Genomic DNA, 17,252 nt, shown 5'->3' with positions numbered 1-17,252 from the left:
TCTACCACTTCTTTTTCTTTTTTTTGCTATGTTCGTATTTCATGCTAAATGTAACATCCTTCTATGGTTCGAACCCATGTTGCTCTTGGCCGCAATACGCTTCTTTTTTTTCCCAAAGCACTTATTTAAGGCAATCAATTAAAATAAAACAAAAGAAGTCATTTCGACAAAAACAAAAGGGTGAAATCAGAAAAACGTATGTGAAGGAATATGGCGTTAATTTTAACGTGCCCCACCTTTTTCCTCCGTCACTTCTAAATCGTGGAACATTTTAAATCCAAACAAGAGTGTCCACATAAAAAGGGGGTATTTCAACTCATCCAACTCCTTGTCGATGAAAAACAAGATACAGAATGTTAGAAAAAGGTAGCATCCTGAGCTACGTCCAATGGGCTGTGGCCATGTATTGGGAAAAGGCACACGGATCTGCGTCATATCCATTAACCATCACATAGTGGACGTAATGTCCAACAAGCCACATGATGACATTGTTCTTCGATCGGGGAAAGAAGGTTGAATCGGGGCGCACGAGAATCGCCCCCGAGATATCCGCCCGAGTAGAAAATCCAGTTATCGGCGAAGCTATCTCCAATGGACAAGACCGCAGGAGATCAACTGATGATATAATGTATCAGTTTCATGGAAACGATTGCAGCGATCCGTCAAATTGAGGCCAATACGAAAAAATCGCACGTTGGTAGGTACAATATCATGAACAACTTGGTACCACGAGGACGCCACTTCCATCGGGAAAATCAGGAGGCTAACGTTAGACCAATCAATCTTCTAATTCGTTTCTGGAAACAGGGCTTCCACAGAGGGAATACTATGAGGAATAGGCCAGTGGCCTAACAGCATTTTTAGGGAGAGATTCGCTTGGGAAAGGATATTTACTTCTAAATAACTGACTTCAAGAAAAAATTCCTTAACGTGCCGTAGTTTTTAACTAATCCTACCAATGTCTACTGGAGGTGTTAAACTCGACGGTCTTATACAGTCATGAGGGCGAGCTGTAAGTTCAAATGGTTCAAATGGTTCTGAGCACTATGGGACTTCAGTTCTGAGGTCAGCAGTCCCCTAGAACTTAGAACTACTTAAACCTAACTAACCTAAGGACATCACACATATCCATGCCCGGGGCAGGATTAGAATCTACGACCGTAACGGTCGCGCGGTTCCAGACTGTAGCGCCTAGAACCGCTCAGCCACCACGGCCGGCGAGCTGTAAGTGACTGGGGGGGCGCGTGGACGTGGTAAAACGGTGCGACGGCAGAAGCCTTTACCCGAATGTCGGGGAGGCCCAAACCTCCCAGCAGACGGGGGCGCTCCATGACCTCATAACGCACGCGAAATATATACGCCAGATAAACCTGCCAGTTAAACTTTGTAACTTGCGGAACATCATCGCAGGAAGTGGAAAGATTTGTGCAATAAAATAAGCCTTACTTAACGCTTCCATGGCCCGGACCTTATGAAGAAGTGGGAGGAAGACGCTCGTGTTCAATGATTGCTCCCTGAATCTTATCCGTGAGAGACTTCCAGTTTATCGTAGCCATCTTTATAGTACAACTGTAAATTATAACACCTAACAATTGACATAGGGTGACCTTCAAACTCCATGGAATTTCAACAGCGTCAAATCCTCACAAACTGAGAAAGCGACATTTCTGGTCATTAACCCGCGCTCCCGTAAAACGACAAAAGGCATCCAAAACTTCCTTCAGCAGTGGTATATCATCATGGGTTCGGAGAAAAACCATAACGTCGTCAGCATATGCACGAACGGTAAACCCTTCTCCCAACAGCGACCAGCCACCCAAACGAGCAGCTATAGATCGCAATATGGGTTCCAGAGACAGCACGTAGAGCGACACAGATAATGGACTCCCATGAAGGACGCCATGAAACACTGCGATGGGGGAGGTAAGACGGCCATTTACGTCAATGTACACCCTAATACCAGTAATTAGAGAGCTGAACAGCCGTCGTGCAGCATCTTTAAAACCAACAGCTGTCAATACTCGCGTAAGGAATCCATGATTAACGCGGTCGAACGCGTGGTGAAAATCAATTAAAAGTAAAGCGCTTGGCACTGGAATGGTGGAAGCAATCGAAATTAAATCACGACATTCAGCAACGGGAGACAGGGGAGTACGACCCGGAAGACAACTTTGATGGCTCGCGACGATGATAGCCAACAACACTGATAGTAGGCTATTTACCGCTCGCGACACTATTTTACAATCATAGTTGAAGAGGGTTATCGGGCGGACCTGATCCACACGCAAACGTCCCGGCTTTTTGGGGATCAGGATAATTTTAGCAACTTAAAGCTGGGTGGGAGAAGGCCTCCGAGGAATACCTCATTCACCATAGAAGTTATCGTATCTCCTATCAGCGGACAAAATCGAATATAAAATTCTTTGGGAAGGCCATCGAATCCAGGCGATTTATAGGAGGGACAACGAGCCACAATATCAAGTATATCATCGCGATGGAATACAAACTCTTCCTGGAGAGATGGCGTAACAACACTATCAAGGAGCGAGGTAAAATCAACAGACGGTGGACCGTCTGAATCCACTTCAGTATGGTGTTCGAAAAAGTACTGGTAAAGTTCACGCATGATGTCAGATTGGGAGGATCACTCACGCCCATCTAGAGAACGAATGATAGAAAGACACGTCATTTGAGCTCGCTTGTGAAGCCGAAGAAGATGATAGAGAGAGGTCAACTTATCCTTTACGATTGAACGAGTCTGGGAACGCAATCGGACACCATCCATTTGCCTACGTTTGAGTTGTAGAAGTTTTTCCTTCACACAGTGGACGTCGACGACTCTCAAGGGGGGATCACGAGCATTGTCGTAAAGATCGCGAAGGACAGCATAATAAAATTCCCTAGTTCGCCTTATTTCAGCCGCTTTTTCAGCTATAAAATGCTTGAGTGTATTTCGAATCCGGGGTTTAGCGAAGGTAACCCACCATTCTAGAAGTGAAGAATAACGTACCTGGGACTGAGTTGTCTACCGCTATACGTCTGCGATGATGCCTTCTAGAGAGGGGTCCGTGAGATAAAGAGTGTTTAGCTTCCATAAAGCGCGCGAAAGATGGACCCGCTGCGGGACGTGGTTAAAAGTTATTGAAACAGCACAGTGATCAGTGAAACTGGCAGGAATTACATCAATCGATAGAAGCTGACTACATATGGGACAGATAAATAAAAGCGGTCCAATCGGCTACTTGAAGTAACTGTGAAAAACGTAAACCGCACCAATGTAGGATATCTGCAAACCCAAGCATCTTGGAGATGCAAGGACGTCACCATATTAAGTTCACGACAATATGTATAATTGGGGGTGTGATCTACACGACGTAAGACGCAGTTAAAATCGCCCCCAACAAAACATTGCGCGGGTTCCGTCGGAGTAAATAAACAACTTCTTCCTTATAAAACCGCGCGAGCGGATGAACGACCGGATACAGACGGAGCGTAAAGAAAAATTTAAGTGGGGTCTATACCGCGACCATCAACTAGCGTTTCTAAGTCCGTCAGCGGGATTCCATCTCGATAAAGCAAAGCCATATCGGTAGAATTTTCAGGCGCGACATTGAAAAACATGGAGTATCCAGGAAGACAAAACACATCAAATAATAACTCTTGTAAACGCACGATATCAGCTTGGGAATCGTAAGTAAGCTGGCGTAACGCAGAATGCCGTAATCGGGAACATATCCTACTAACACTGAGGCTTAGAAATGTATATGCCTGCATCCGTTAGCACATGTAAGGTCAATGAAACAACACTAAGGAAAAATCACTCATCACGTCCCTCTCTCCACAACGTCCGGAGGCGGAGGAAAGATGGTATGATTCTAATCCTCCCCACCAGAAGCCAAGGAATTCTCGTTTTTCTTTTTACGACGCGCCGCTGCACGTGCACGTGGAAAACGCTGTTTCACACCACTCCGTGAAAATATACAGTCTTGATGTGGAAAGGTTGGGGGCACGCCAAGCTCCGATTTGATAGAGGAGCCATCGCCACCGCACTCGGAAATCGGGGAGCACAATTCAAAACGACTAACAGCAACATCAGGTACAGAAGAGACAGGTAAAGCAGTGCCGGTGTCCGATGGTATCTCCTGATCATCAGGAAGAGAACCCGTAGGATCCTGTTGCTCCACCGTCTCAGCGGGGAGAAGGGGTAGAGTTTCACTGGCTGTAAAGACTGGCCAGCAGGCAACGTCTCTGCGGGAACACCTGAACGCACGGAAACCGTCGCGTCTACGGGTGAAGTGGGGGACGCAGATTCAACACACATTTTTACATCAACAGAAGCAGCTACATCATCTCTGGTAATACTGGAATCGCAATTAACGTCAGTGGACAGCTCATTACCGCCAGAAGCTACACCCTCTGTCAACGCCGAATCAGAAGAACGAGACTGGAGTGGGGCGTGCTCGAAATCTGCAACGTCCTCAGTCCGCCGACGTTCGACTTGCGCTGCAGGAGCCGTCGTCCCCTCATGGACAGAGGCCCCACTGGGACGCGCCGCTAACGGTGGAGATTCGCGAGAAGTAGGGGGTAACGTCGCCCCTACATCGCTTAAAGCTGGAGATTGACTGACAGCTGACTGCGATGACACTATGTCTGCTAATGTTAAAGGAAGACGTTTCTGATAAGACGACGTCAAAACAGTAGTACGGCGAGGACAATGAGATATGAGAAGGCCGCTTTCGTCACAGAGAAAACATGTCCCTTCTTGCTCTGCATACGTAACATGGATCCAGTAAACACAAACAGTTAAATGGGAAGGAATATTCTTTTTAACGCACATGTACACAGTCCGGACACCATTATAACAATGGAAGCGATGTTGTGCTGACCAGCGTTCCCATCGGATATGCCGTATTACTCCAACCGAAAGCAACGCTGTTTTAAGAAATTAATCGTCCACTTCAGGAGGAAGGTTATAAATCCTAACCAGAGTATACTCCAGTGCCGCATTTTCAAGGACGACTTGACTACCATCTCGATGTGTAAACAACACTTTAGAACCAACCCGAGAGAGAAGGCGTTCTAGTTGAACGGGATCATAAAACTTCACAAAGAATGCACACAAATCAGAATCGTAGTAAGCAGTATCTACCCGATCAGGTGTAGCACGATAACATCAACCAACCAGTCGTGAATTTCTAAAGAGCCAGGTTGAACACGATGCGTACTCTTGTCAAAATTAAACCATCAGTAGCTCGACGAGGAACAGTCTTAGGAGATTCGACAGACAGCATGGCGCTGGCAGAAAACACCGCCGCCCAGGGAAAACGACAACAAACTCCGCTACGCAAGTACTATGTGACTCCGGCCGATTCACCAACAAGACCGAGTAGCTTCGACACAAGCGGCTCTGCGGCACAGACGGAAGTTAACGACGACCTGCTCGCTCGACGTGCAAGGCGACACTGAATGCTACTGAGGCAGACTGTTCTGAGTTATTCTAATACTATTCGAGAAGTGAAAATTCTGGACGGACAGACCTAAGTATGAAGCCTCGTGTATGTTACGACTGCAGCATCCGCCTCTTTGACCATGTCAGAATATTTACGGTCAGAAAAGTTACGTGAATACCATGCGCTGTCTCCTCGTTATCGCCTTCTCAATGTGGGCGCCCCTTAGTAGCTCGCAGTAGAATCATATTGCGACAATCGGAACACAACATATAGTCAAACACATAAGATGGTCCGGCGAAAGAGGCAGTAGACCCCTGAGGAAAGAAACTATCTATAGCAATAAGAGACTCTCTTTCCAAGCATTAATCCCGACTTGTGGGGTCTGCCGGTTAATCGGATGTGGCATGTTAATTTTAAGGGGTGGCCAGATGCCCTTCCTGTCGCCACCCTATACGCCCCCCCCCCCCCCCCCCGCTAAGGAATCAGTGTACCCCAACTTTCTGCATCTAGTAGTGTAATCCTTGGAATAGTGCGAATGTGTTCAGATGTCTGCGTGCCGTGTAACTGAGGCGGAACGTGGAGACCAGCCCGACATTCACCTATCGGGATGTGGAAAACCGCCTAAAACCCACATCCAGGCTGGCTGGCACACCAGACCCCGCCGTTAATCCGCCGGGCGGATTCGATGCGGTGCCAGCGCGCCTACCCGCGTCCAGGAAGCAGCGCGTTAGCGCTTCCGGCTACCTTGGCGGGTAGTAATAAGAGACACTGATCAACCAGAAGTACGACCACAGTCCTACTATATAATGGGGAAGGTGGCCATCTATCTGAATTTGACCGAGGGCGGAGTGCGATGGCCCAGAGGCTCGGTACAAGCGTTTCGGAAATTGCACGACTTGTCGGTTGTTCGAGCAGTGCTGTGGCGATTATCTTCAACATATGGCATAACCAAGGTGAAACCACGTCCAGAAGTCGTGGGGTTGGTCGGCCACCACTGATTACGGAAGTCAGACGTCATAGGTTGGACAGATTGGTTAAAAGTAGAGGCGGCGAACTGTGTCTCAACTGACATCTGACTTTAATGCTGGACAGAGACAGAACGGCACAGAAAGAAGTTTGTACAAACAACAGCATCGTTAGAAATATGGCCTCATTGTCAATGAGCAGTTATATCTACGTAACAAATTTTTTTCAATGGTTTCTATCCACTGCTCTCTGAATTTTGATTCCTCTATTTTTTTTACTAGTTTTTCCCTGCTTCTGGTTTCGACACATCACGTTCTTCTTATCTAATAGGTACGTGGTATTGAAGTTACATTAATGCAAATATTTTCTCGATTGTACAACTGTTTGTAAAAAATTATTTCTAGGAGATTCTATTGCTTACGTAATAGTAATTTCTGTTAAGCCTGGTAGATGGCTGTATTATACTTAATCTGCTTGACTTCTGTGAATTTTAAAAAAAGACGTTAAGCTCCCTTTGTATTTCGTTTTTAAAATTAACTGCTGTTATGTTCAAACGAGCACATGTCACTGTTTGCTCCTGATAGGCGGCGCAACTCGTGTTGTTTTCGTGGCAGCAATGTAAGTCAAAATGGTTCAAATGGCTCTGAGCACTATGGGACTCAACTGCTGAGGTCATTAGTCCCCTAGAACTTAGAACTAGTTAAACCTAACTAACCTAAGGACATCACAAACATCCATGCCCGAGGCAGGATTTGAACCTGCGACCGTAGCGGTCGTCCGGTTCCAGACTGCAGCGCCTTTAACCGCACGGCCACTTCGGCCGGCCAATGTAAGTCACTGGGCCGATCAGTCTGCAGTTGTTCCCAGGTGAGCACACGTGGGAAAGGCTAGGACATTGTATTTTACTTCTGATAGGAGCATAGCTGCACCAAATTCTAACTATACCTTTCAACAATGTAATTTTACGTAAGTAACCATTGCGCGTCATGAATATTGTCATCTTGGTTAAGATGTTTTGGGTCATACCTCATTTCCTATGTATCATTTTATTGGATCTAGCAACATTTGTTTTGATGAAGACATCTCTAGTAGCCGGCCTAAGTGGCCGAGCGGTTCTAGGCGCTTCAGTCCGGAACCACGCGGCTGCTACGGTCGCAGGTTCGAATCCTGCCTCGAGCATGGATGTGTGTGATGTCTTTAGGTTAGTTAGGTTTAAGTAGTTCTAAGTCTAGGGGACTGATTTCGTCAGATGTTAAGTCCCATAGTGCTTGGAGCCATTTTTGAACACCCCTAGTAGGTGTCGAAACCTAGGTCAATGTACCTACAGTTTATGAGCAACCGGTTGGCTGTTTCATCCTGTGTCGGCACTAATGAAACCAATGTTCAAAACTGTAATCATCGCACTTCGTTTGCTTTTGGTGATGTTCATTTTATAATCTGCGTTCCGTACCTGAATCGGTAAAAACCAAAACCTTATAGTATCCCTTTTTTGTCCGTGTGTCTGTTTGTCTGTATGTCCATTTCTTAAGAACCCTTTTTCTGAGGAGGTCTATGGTCGCTTGTCTGTGTAAAAAACTTATTTCTGTAGGTCAATGCAGGCAAAAAATAAGGCCGTTTATATCACATATTTTGTTATCTGCCCACTGTCGATATCGATAAAAGGCAAAAATCGGCGAAATTTTTGATTCCAGAGATGAATTAACTATCTACATACGTAATTAATTCTCGGTGCGCGAATGATACTTGCACGTGTCCAGATTTTCTCCCTTCAAGAGACTATCAATTCTGCTCAACTGCTCTTTTAACACCTTTCTTCTGATAGAAATACAGTACATTCTCATCGGTAAACCTCGAAATACTACTTCTGTTCCATGAACTTAAATTCTGTTTCGGAATTTCTCCTTTGTTCTCTTTACTGTTTGTCCAGTGTACAGATTGAGTACCATCGGGGACTGGCCGTGGATATTCGTGCCACCTAGAACGGGTGAATTTCTGCCATTTTAAACAATTACGAAGCAGTATGAATATTTGGAATAAACGTAATGTATTGAAAAGTGGTTTGAAGACCCATCGTCTAGAATTTAACGAGTTTCCCTCCATGTTATGGGAACGAGGATTACTGAAGTCTAGTGAATCAACTGGAGCATTTCCAACCTTTGTTCAAATGGTTCAAATGGCTCTGAGCACTATGGGCTTAACTTCTGAGGTCATCAGTCCGCTAGAACTTAGAACTACTTAAACCTAACTAACCTAAGGACAACACACACATCTGTGCCCGAGGCAGGATTCGAACGTGCGACCGTTGCGGTTGCGTGGTTCAAGACTGGAGCGCCTAGAACCGCTTGGGCACTCCGGCCGCCACCAGCCTTTGTTCGTAGACACATTTAGATTTAGTGCGTGAGATGCCGGTGGTGCGCGGGTGGGGGAGCACCACTCGTGTGTTTGTGCGGATGCTCGTTGAGCCGTGTCGGGGGGAGCGAGGCCCGTGGGAGAGTAGAGCGGCGAGCGGAGAGGGCTGGCCGCGGGAGAGAGCTTGGGCCCGCAGTCGCCGCCGCACGCCCCTGCCTGCAGCACAGCACGGCAGCGCTCCTCTACCCACCAGCACAGGGCAGCCCGGCTCCTAGGCTCAGCTCAGCACGGCTCACGGTGAGTGGCCCTATCCCTTCTCTCTTACTGACTCTTGCCTCTCTCAGGACACCTTCTCAATGTTGAAGTACCCAATCTGAGACCTCGGTGTGCCGAAATAGGCGTTGGCTTACAGGTCGTCTCACTGCCATCAATCGAACTGACAGTTCGTCAACTGAACTGTCAGAGCTACGGCCGATATGTGCATTTCAGCAATCGTGTTGACGAACTGCGCGGCAATATACTCGTATTATAGGCTCTCGAAATTCAACCTGAATCAGTTGTGGATTTCCTGTCTTTTTTCAAGAATCGGCTGGATTCTCTTCATAAGGAGCATAGCTGTTAGCAATTTTTGCTCATAATGAAGAATAGAGTTAAACATGACAGATGCGGTCTAATACTTACGAGAAGCAGGGATCTAATTTTCAGCCGGCCGAAGTGGCCGTGCGGTTAAAGGCGCTGCAGTCTGGAACCGCGAGACCGCTACGGTCGCAGGTTCGAATCCTGCCTCGGGCATGGATGTTTGTGATGTCCTTAGGTTAGTTAGGTTTAACTAGTTCTAAGTTCTAGGGGACTAATGACCTCAGCAGTTGAGTCCCATAGTGCGCAGAGCCATCTAATTTTCAGTAAATATTCACTACAGAACGAGAAGCAGGGATCAAATTATCAACAAATATTCACTGCAGGATTACTACAACGGAGTCCGCTCCATTACCTGGGTCGTCACGGCGTCTGACAAACATGCAGTGGGCCCGGGTTCGATTCCCGGACGGGTTGGAGATTTTCTCCGCCATGGGACTGGGTATTGTGTTATCTTCACCATTATTTCATCCTCATCGACACGCAAGTCACCCAATGTACATTTACATTTATACTCCGCAAGCCACCCAACGGTGTGTGGCGGAGGGTAGTTTACGTGCCACTGTCATTACCTCCCTGTCCTGTTCCAGTCGCGTATGGTTCGCGGGAAGAACGACTGCCGGAAAGCCTCCGTGCGCGCTCGAATCTCTCGAATTTTACATTCGTGATCTCCTCGGGAGGTATAAGGAGGGGGTAGCAATATATTCGATACCTCATCCAGAAACGCACCCTCTAGAAACTTGGACAGCAAGCTACAACGCGATGCAGACCGCCACTTGAGTTTGCCAAACATCTCCGTAACGCTATCATGCTTACCAAATAGCTCTGTGGCGAAACGCGCCGCTCTTCTTTGGATCTTCTCTATCTCCTCTGTGAACCCGACCTGGTACGGATCCCACACTGATGGGCAATACTCAAGTATAGGTCGAACGAGTGTTTTTTAAGCCACCTCCTTTGTCGATGGACTACATTTTCTAAGGACTCTCCCAATCAATCTCAACCTGGCACCCGCCATACCAACTATTAATTTTGTATGATCATTCCACTTCAAATCGTTCCGTACGCATACTCCCAGATATTTCACAGATGTAACTGCTACCAGTGTTTGTTCCGCTATCATGCAATCATACAATAAGGGATCCGTCTTTCTATGTATTCGCAATACATTGCATTTGTCTGTGTTAAGGGTCAGTTGCCACCCCCTGCACCAAGTGCCTATCCGGTGCAGATCTTCCTGCATTTCGCTGCAGTTTTATAATGCTGCAACTTCTCTGTATATTACAGCATCATCCGCGAAAAGCCGCATGGAACTTCCGACGCTATCTACTACTTGTAGTGTCAACTCAAAGAACTGGCAGTTCGGTGGCCGAATGCCTCAGGTGCGACTCTCGGCCATCAATGTCATACGATCATTTCATTTCACTACTAGGGAGGCCTTTTACATTGTCATGAACGGTGTTAGCAGTAACGTCATCTTTTACCGAATTACTGTGCCGTCTCTTACGACAACAGAATAGAGGAGCCAGTGTCCTGCTACATCTACTGTTACTTTGGGTAAAATGAAATCTGTCCTTGTTTTACACCGCCAGTATCCTGTCGTAGGACAGAAACTAATTGTAAGCTGCTTTAACAGTGTGTGTTCCAACAGGCGTATCGTATGATATTAGCTAATGGCATTATTTGGCACAGCAAACACCTCGGTTACAAATCGTGTCGGCATTTTGGTTCCTTCATTTATTCTTTCAGTTTTACCTGTTAATTGTTTTATTCATTACCGTTGGGAGTTTTCCAAGGTTTTCCTTTGCCAAATGAGTTAAACCAGTTTCCTTCAATTCTCTGTCTAAACATACTGCTTTTATCATTTACTCCTTCACTTTTGGGAACGCCATAACCTTCATCTGAATGTACTTAGTCTCGATAAACAGGCAACTTGTAAACATGGAGACGACTACTCTGCGCCATCCCACACCCTTCGAGCACTTCTCTGTATAAGCAACTAATTTCCTCTCGTTTCCCTGAGTTCTTTATTACAGACAACAACTTTTGTAAAAATATGTTACATAATGACAAAATAATTTTTCAAACGACATGGAGACGACAAATGAAAAAAGTTTAATTTCAATTCTTTTCGGGTGTTCAGACAGCCTGACAGTGTTCAGATAAGTGAGTGCGTACCATAGCACTCCAAACTACCACCACTAGTCTGCCTATCCTGCATAATCAATAATGTGTCTTCATGCTCGTAATAAGAAATTCGAGCCCAGTAACACTTTCTTCGCCAATACTGTTTTCCTAGTTGTTTTTGAGACTGTGATTCTCTATGCTTCGCCCGGTATCGAGCGTCACGTGTGCACTATATTGTGGCCGAAGACTGTGATGAGTACTTTCGCACTATAATGCTTTCCACGTCCTTTACAAGGGAGGGTTAAATCGAGTTCGACGCACAGTCTACTCCTCTTGTAGATCATTAAGGTGTTTGTAGAGCTCAAAATCTCACTATGGAGCACATGTTTGGCAGTTATCCTAAGAAACGACACACATTCTGGTGAGGAACAGCTTCATGTTGCGGACCGTGACCAAGCACCAGGATTCCAGTGGGCTGGCTCTATGTACACAGTCATCCCGCAAGCAAGTGCTACTGATTTTGAATACGGAGACAGAAAACTAACAGTAACGCCGCTAGAAACAGTATTACCGAACAGTTCCTTATCATCTTGATTCTTGTTATTTAACTAAGGCTGCTTAGACTTCTAGAGCATAGAAGTATTAGACGGACTTTCTGGAAATACTTTGTCGAAAATTAATCAAATGCTGCTGTCTTCGCTGAACTAGTACGATGTACATTTAATCTAGTGAATGAATTTTGGAAGTCGTCGTCGATCTTTCCACGACAAACATATTAGGGCTAACGCTTTGCGTGTGGTCTGTACTAGAGTAATGCTGTACGTGGAAGACGTACCGACCTTCCGTATAGTGTTACGCCTCTCAGAGAACGGCAGCGCTGCAATCTAGCGGCTTTCTCCCGGTGAAATAAGAAGCGCAGCACAAAGTGCCGGCTTCCGCTGTGCAGCGGTGCTTTCTCTTTTTCGCGAAGCTGTACTGTTCGCGGCGCTCTTAATGACTTAGCTGTTTCACCAAAGGCGCAGACAGCTCCTCGGCACCTAGTGTATAAACGTCGTAACAGCTTTCACTGTGAAAAAGTTTCCATTCCGACTGAATCTGTGATCAATGATATTGTGGTCGGTTCCTGATCGTTTTTGTTAGGTATTCTTGTATTTCTGAATCTAAAAAACATGCTCATGGACATAAAGCGTTCTAACTGTGATAGGACCACTATTATTTTCTATATACACTGAAGGAAGAAAATCTCAACATCAAGAAATTATTAATGTAGAGTGATGAAATTTCTGGAATGCATTTGCCTAGGTAACATTAAAATTGCTACACCACAAAGGTGACGTGCCACAGATGCGAAATTTAACCGACAGGAAGAAGATGCTGTGATATGCAAATGATTAGCTTTTCAGAGCATTCACAAAAGGTTGGCGCCGGTGGCGACGCCTACAACGTGCTGACATCAGCGTCCGCAGCTCGTGGTCGTACGGTAGCGTTCTCGCTTCCCACGCCCGGGTTCCCGGGTTCGATTCCCGGCGGGGTCAGGGATTTTCTCTGCCTCGTGATGACTGGGTGTTGTGTGCTGTCTTTAGGTTAGTTAGGTTTAAGTAGTTCTAAGTTCTAGAGGACTGATGACCACAGATGTTAAGTCCCATAGTGCTCAGAGCCATTTGAACAATTTTTTTTTTTTTGCTGACATCAGGAAAGTTTCCAACCGATTTCTCATACACAAACAGCAGTTGACCGGCGTTGCCTGGTGAAACTTTGTTGAGATGCCTCGTATAAGGAGGAGAAATGCGTACCATCATGTTTCCGACTTTGATAACGGTCGGATTGTAGCCTATCGCGACTGCGGTTTATCGTATCGCGACACTGCTACTCGCGTTGGTCGAGATCCAATGACTGTTAGCAGAATAGGTGGGTTCAGGAGGGTAATACGGAACGCCGTGCTGGATCCCAACGGCATCGTATCACTAGCAGTCGAGCTGACAGGCATCTTATCCGCATGGCTGTAACGGATCATGCAGCCACGTCTCGATCCCTGAGTCATCAGATGGGGAAGTTTGCAAGACAACGAGCATCTGCACGAACAGTTCGAAGACGTTTGCAGCAGCATGGACTATCAGCTCGGAGACCATGGCTGCGGTTACCCTTGACGCTGCATCACAGACAGGAGCGCATGCGTTGGTGTACTCAACGACGAACCTGGCTGCACCAATGGTAAAACGTCATTTTTTCGGATGAATCCAGGTTCTGTTTACAGCATCATGATGGTCGCATCCGTGTTTGGCGACATCGCGGTGAATGCATATTGGAAGCGTGTATTCGTCATCGCCATACTGGCGTATCACCTGGCGTGATGGTATGGGGTGCCATTGGTTACACGTCTCGGTCACCTCTTGTTCGCATTGACGGCACTTTGAACAGTGGACGTTACATTTCAGATGTGTCACGACCCGTGGCTCTACCCTTGATTCGATCCCTAAGAAACCCTACATTTCAGCAGCATAATGCACGACCGCATGTTGCAGGTCCTGTACGGGCCTTTCTGGATACAGAAAATGTTCGACTGCTGCCCTGACAGCACATTCTCAAGATCTCTCACCAATTGAAGACGTCTGGTCAATGGTGGCCGACCAGCTGGCTCGTCACAATACGCCAGTCACTACTCTTGATGAACTGTGGTATCGTGTTGAAGCTGTATGGGCAGCTGTACCTGTACACGCCACCCAAGCTGTGTTTGACTCAATGCCCAGGCGTATCAAGGCCGTTATTACTGCCAGAGGTGGTTGTTCTGGGTACCGATTTCTCAGGATCTATGCACCCAAATTGCGTGAAAATGTAATCACATGTCAGTTCTAGTATAATATATCTGTCCAATGAATATCCGTTTATCATCTGCATTTGTTCTTGGTGTAGCAGTTTTAATGGCCAGTAGTGTATTTAAATGACTAACATTGCAAGTTCACAGGTTAATGTTAGCGACAGATAAGCCATTGAAAATCTGAAAATGCTGGCACATTAATAACCAGTGTAACTGCTAGAATATTAAATACAAGCCTGCAAATGTGCTTGCATTGTGTTGTAAAATTTCCGGATGTTGGTATGCGTGATGCAGTTCAATGCCTGTTGTGCTTGGTCGATCAGTGTAGGAACGGTTAATGCCGTTTGTGGGTAATGCTGGAGTTGTCCAATTCTGTCCCATCTGTGCTGGATTGGAGACAGATCTGATGAGCGAGCAGGCCAAGGCTGCATGTCGACACGTAATAGAGCATGTTGGGCTACAACAGCGGTATGTGAGCGAGCGTTATTCTGTTGGAAAACACCCACTGGAATGCTGTTCATGAATGGCACCACAACAAGCCGAATCACCAGACTGACGTACAAATTTGCAATCAGGCTCCGTAGGATAAGTAGGATGCATAGTATAACCACGACAGTGCACCTGCTGTCGTACGAAATAGCATCCCCAGTCATAGCTCAAGTGCGCCTAGCAGACAGATAGGTTCGTTGCAGACCCCAACTGGCCTCCTTCTAACCAACACACCGCCATCACTAGCACCGAGGCACAACGAATTTTCATCAGAAAACACAACAGAGCTCCACTCTGCCCTCACTTTACACCACTTAAGCTGTAAATGTCAATGGTTTGGGGTCAGAAGAGTGAACGTTAGAGACCCTCTGGCTAGGAGCTATCCTTGAAGTGACCGATTTGTAATAGTTCGTTGTGTCACTGTGGTGACAGCTGCTGCTCAAATTGCTGCAGCAGATGCAGTACGAAGTGCCAGGGCCATACGCCAATCACGACGGTCTTTTCTCACGGTAGCGCCACATAGCTGTCCAAAGCTCTGTCTTCTTGCTACTGTACATTATCGTGACCACCTCTGCCAGCTGTCATGCGCAATGTCTACATTCCTGCCAAGTATTTATGCAGTATTGCAGAAGGAACATCCAGCTTCACGTATCCCTGTTACACCAACTCGTTCAAACTTGCTGAGGTGTTGATGACGGCCTCTTTATAGTCTTAAAGGCATCCTTAAACTAACAAAAAGTCACGACGTCCAATCTCAAAGATAAGTATCGCTCACGACCATCACAGCGTGTATTTAAAGCAAACCTGATTTGCATCCTCTTAGCGGTGCTGTTAGCACCACTTTTGTGAGACTGGCGCGAAATTTGAATACACGTCATGTCTCAAATGTAGAAACATGCCTATCAAATTCCGTATGTCCTTCTTAGTATCGCGATTTTTTTTCTTATCTGTAAATAAATGATCTGGCGGACAGAGTGGCCAGCAGTCTGACGTTTTTTGCTGATGGCGCTGTGGTGTACGGGAAGGTGTTGAACATGACTGACTGTAGGATGGATGGCAGAAGACGACTTATACAAAATTTCTCGTTGGCGTGATGAATGGCAGCTGCTTTGTTGAGAATAATTATTTTTGGGGTAAAATGGCTGAATTTTAGGTGGTAGACTGTAAATCTAATTATGAGATACTTTCTCTCTTACCATTCTAAATGTTGTAAAATGGAAGTTAATGCCGCTGAATGGGAAAAATAAATCCATAATGTTTGGATAAGTCGCTAGTAGTGTCCTGGCTGGCATAGTGACGCCGTTTAAAGATCTGGGCGTAATGTTGCAAAGCGATATGAAATGGAACGAGCGTGTGAGGTTTGTGGTAGGAAAGGCGAATGGTCGACTTCGGTTTATTAGGGGAATTTTAGGAAAGTGTGGTTTATCTGGAAAGGGTCCGCATACAGGAGGCTAGTGTGACCTGTTTTAGAGTGCTACTTGAGTGTTTGGGATCCACACCAAGTCGGGTTAAAGGAAAATTTCGTAGCAGTTCAGAGGCGCCCTGCTAGCTTCGTTACCGTTAGGTTCGGAAAACACGAAAGTCTTACAGAGATACTTCGGAAACTCAAATGGGAATCTCTGGAGGGAAGATAACGTTCTTTTCGAAGAGTGTTATTAAAAAAAATTAGGCAACGGCATTTGAAGCTGACTACAGAGCGATTTTACTGCAAGGACCGCACGTTGTGCATAGGGCCCACGTTATTTGAGGATCGTAACCCATTCATAAGCCCCGTTACTACAGATAGAAAACAGGAGGAAACAAGTTATGCAAGATTAGAAATCGCGAGGCGACAAGTTAACTAAACTGACGAGCACACGTGTGCCTCCATGTGGAAATTGAATGTAGACGAAGAACTAGCAGTATTGAAACACATTATAAGATTATAAACCTTATGTAAGACTCTCACCAGTAACAAACCAGTGGGAACCGAGAACCAGCGTATCAGACTGTAGGAGATCCCATTAATAATGATACGATTAGGAAACCAGATGAATATATTAATAAACCACATAATACACGGAGACGCCAAAGAAACTGGTACAGACAAGCGTATTCAAATACAGAGATATGTAAACAAGCAGAATATGGCCCTGCGTTCGGCAACGCCTATGTAAGACAACAGCTGTCTGGCGCAGTTCTTAGATCGGTTACTGCTGTTACAATGACTGGTTATCAAGATATGTTTGAACGTGGTATTATAGTCGGCGCACGAGCGATGGGACGCAGCATCTTCGAGATAGCGACGAAGTGGGTATTTTCGTGTACGGCCATTTCACGAATGTACCGTGCATATCAGGAACCAGGTAAAACATCAAATCTGCGACATCGCTGCAGCCGGAAAAAGATCCTGCGAGAACAGGACCTACGACGGCTGAAGAGAA

The 17,252-nt window shown here is 46.0% G+C and overlaps 1 protein-coding gene across 1 annotated transcript in view; it reads left to right on the top strand.

Moving 5' to 3' along the window:
• The first annotated feature begins 8,969 nt into the window (after positions 1–8,969).
• The window catches only part of LOC126234611 (circadian clock-controlled protein daywake-like), a 102,206-nt gene continuing 93,923 nt past the window's right edge, over positions 8,970–17,252 (top strand). Inside the window, exon 1 of the mRNA XM_049943336.1 lies at positions 8,970–9,062. The gene's annotated coding sequence lies outside the window, so the exon portion shown is untranslated. The remainder of the gene's footprint in view (positions 9,063–17,252) is intronic.

This window comes from Schistocerca nitens, chromosome 2 (assembly GCF_023898315.1).
Source record: "Schistocerca nitens isolate TAMUIC-IGC-003100 chromosome 2, iqSchNite1.1, whole genome shotgun sequence".
NCBI lineage: Eukaryota > Metazoa > Arthropoda > Insecta > Orthoptera > Acrididae > Schistocerca > Schistocerca nitens.
The sequence above is the reverse complement of the archived record's forward strand: the minus strand, read 5'-3'. Positions and strand labels throughout refer to the sequence as shown.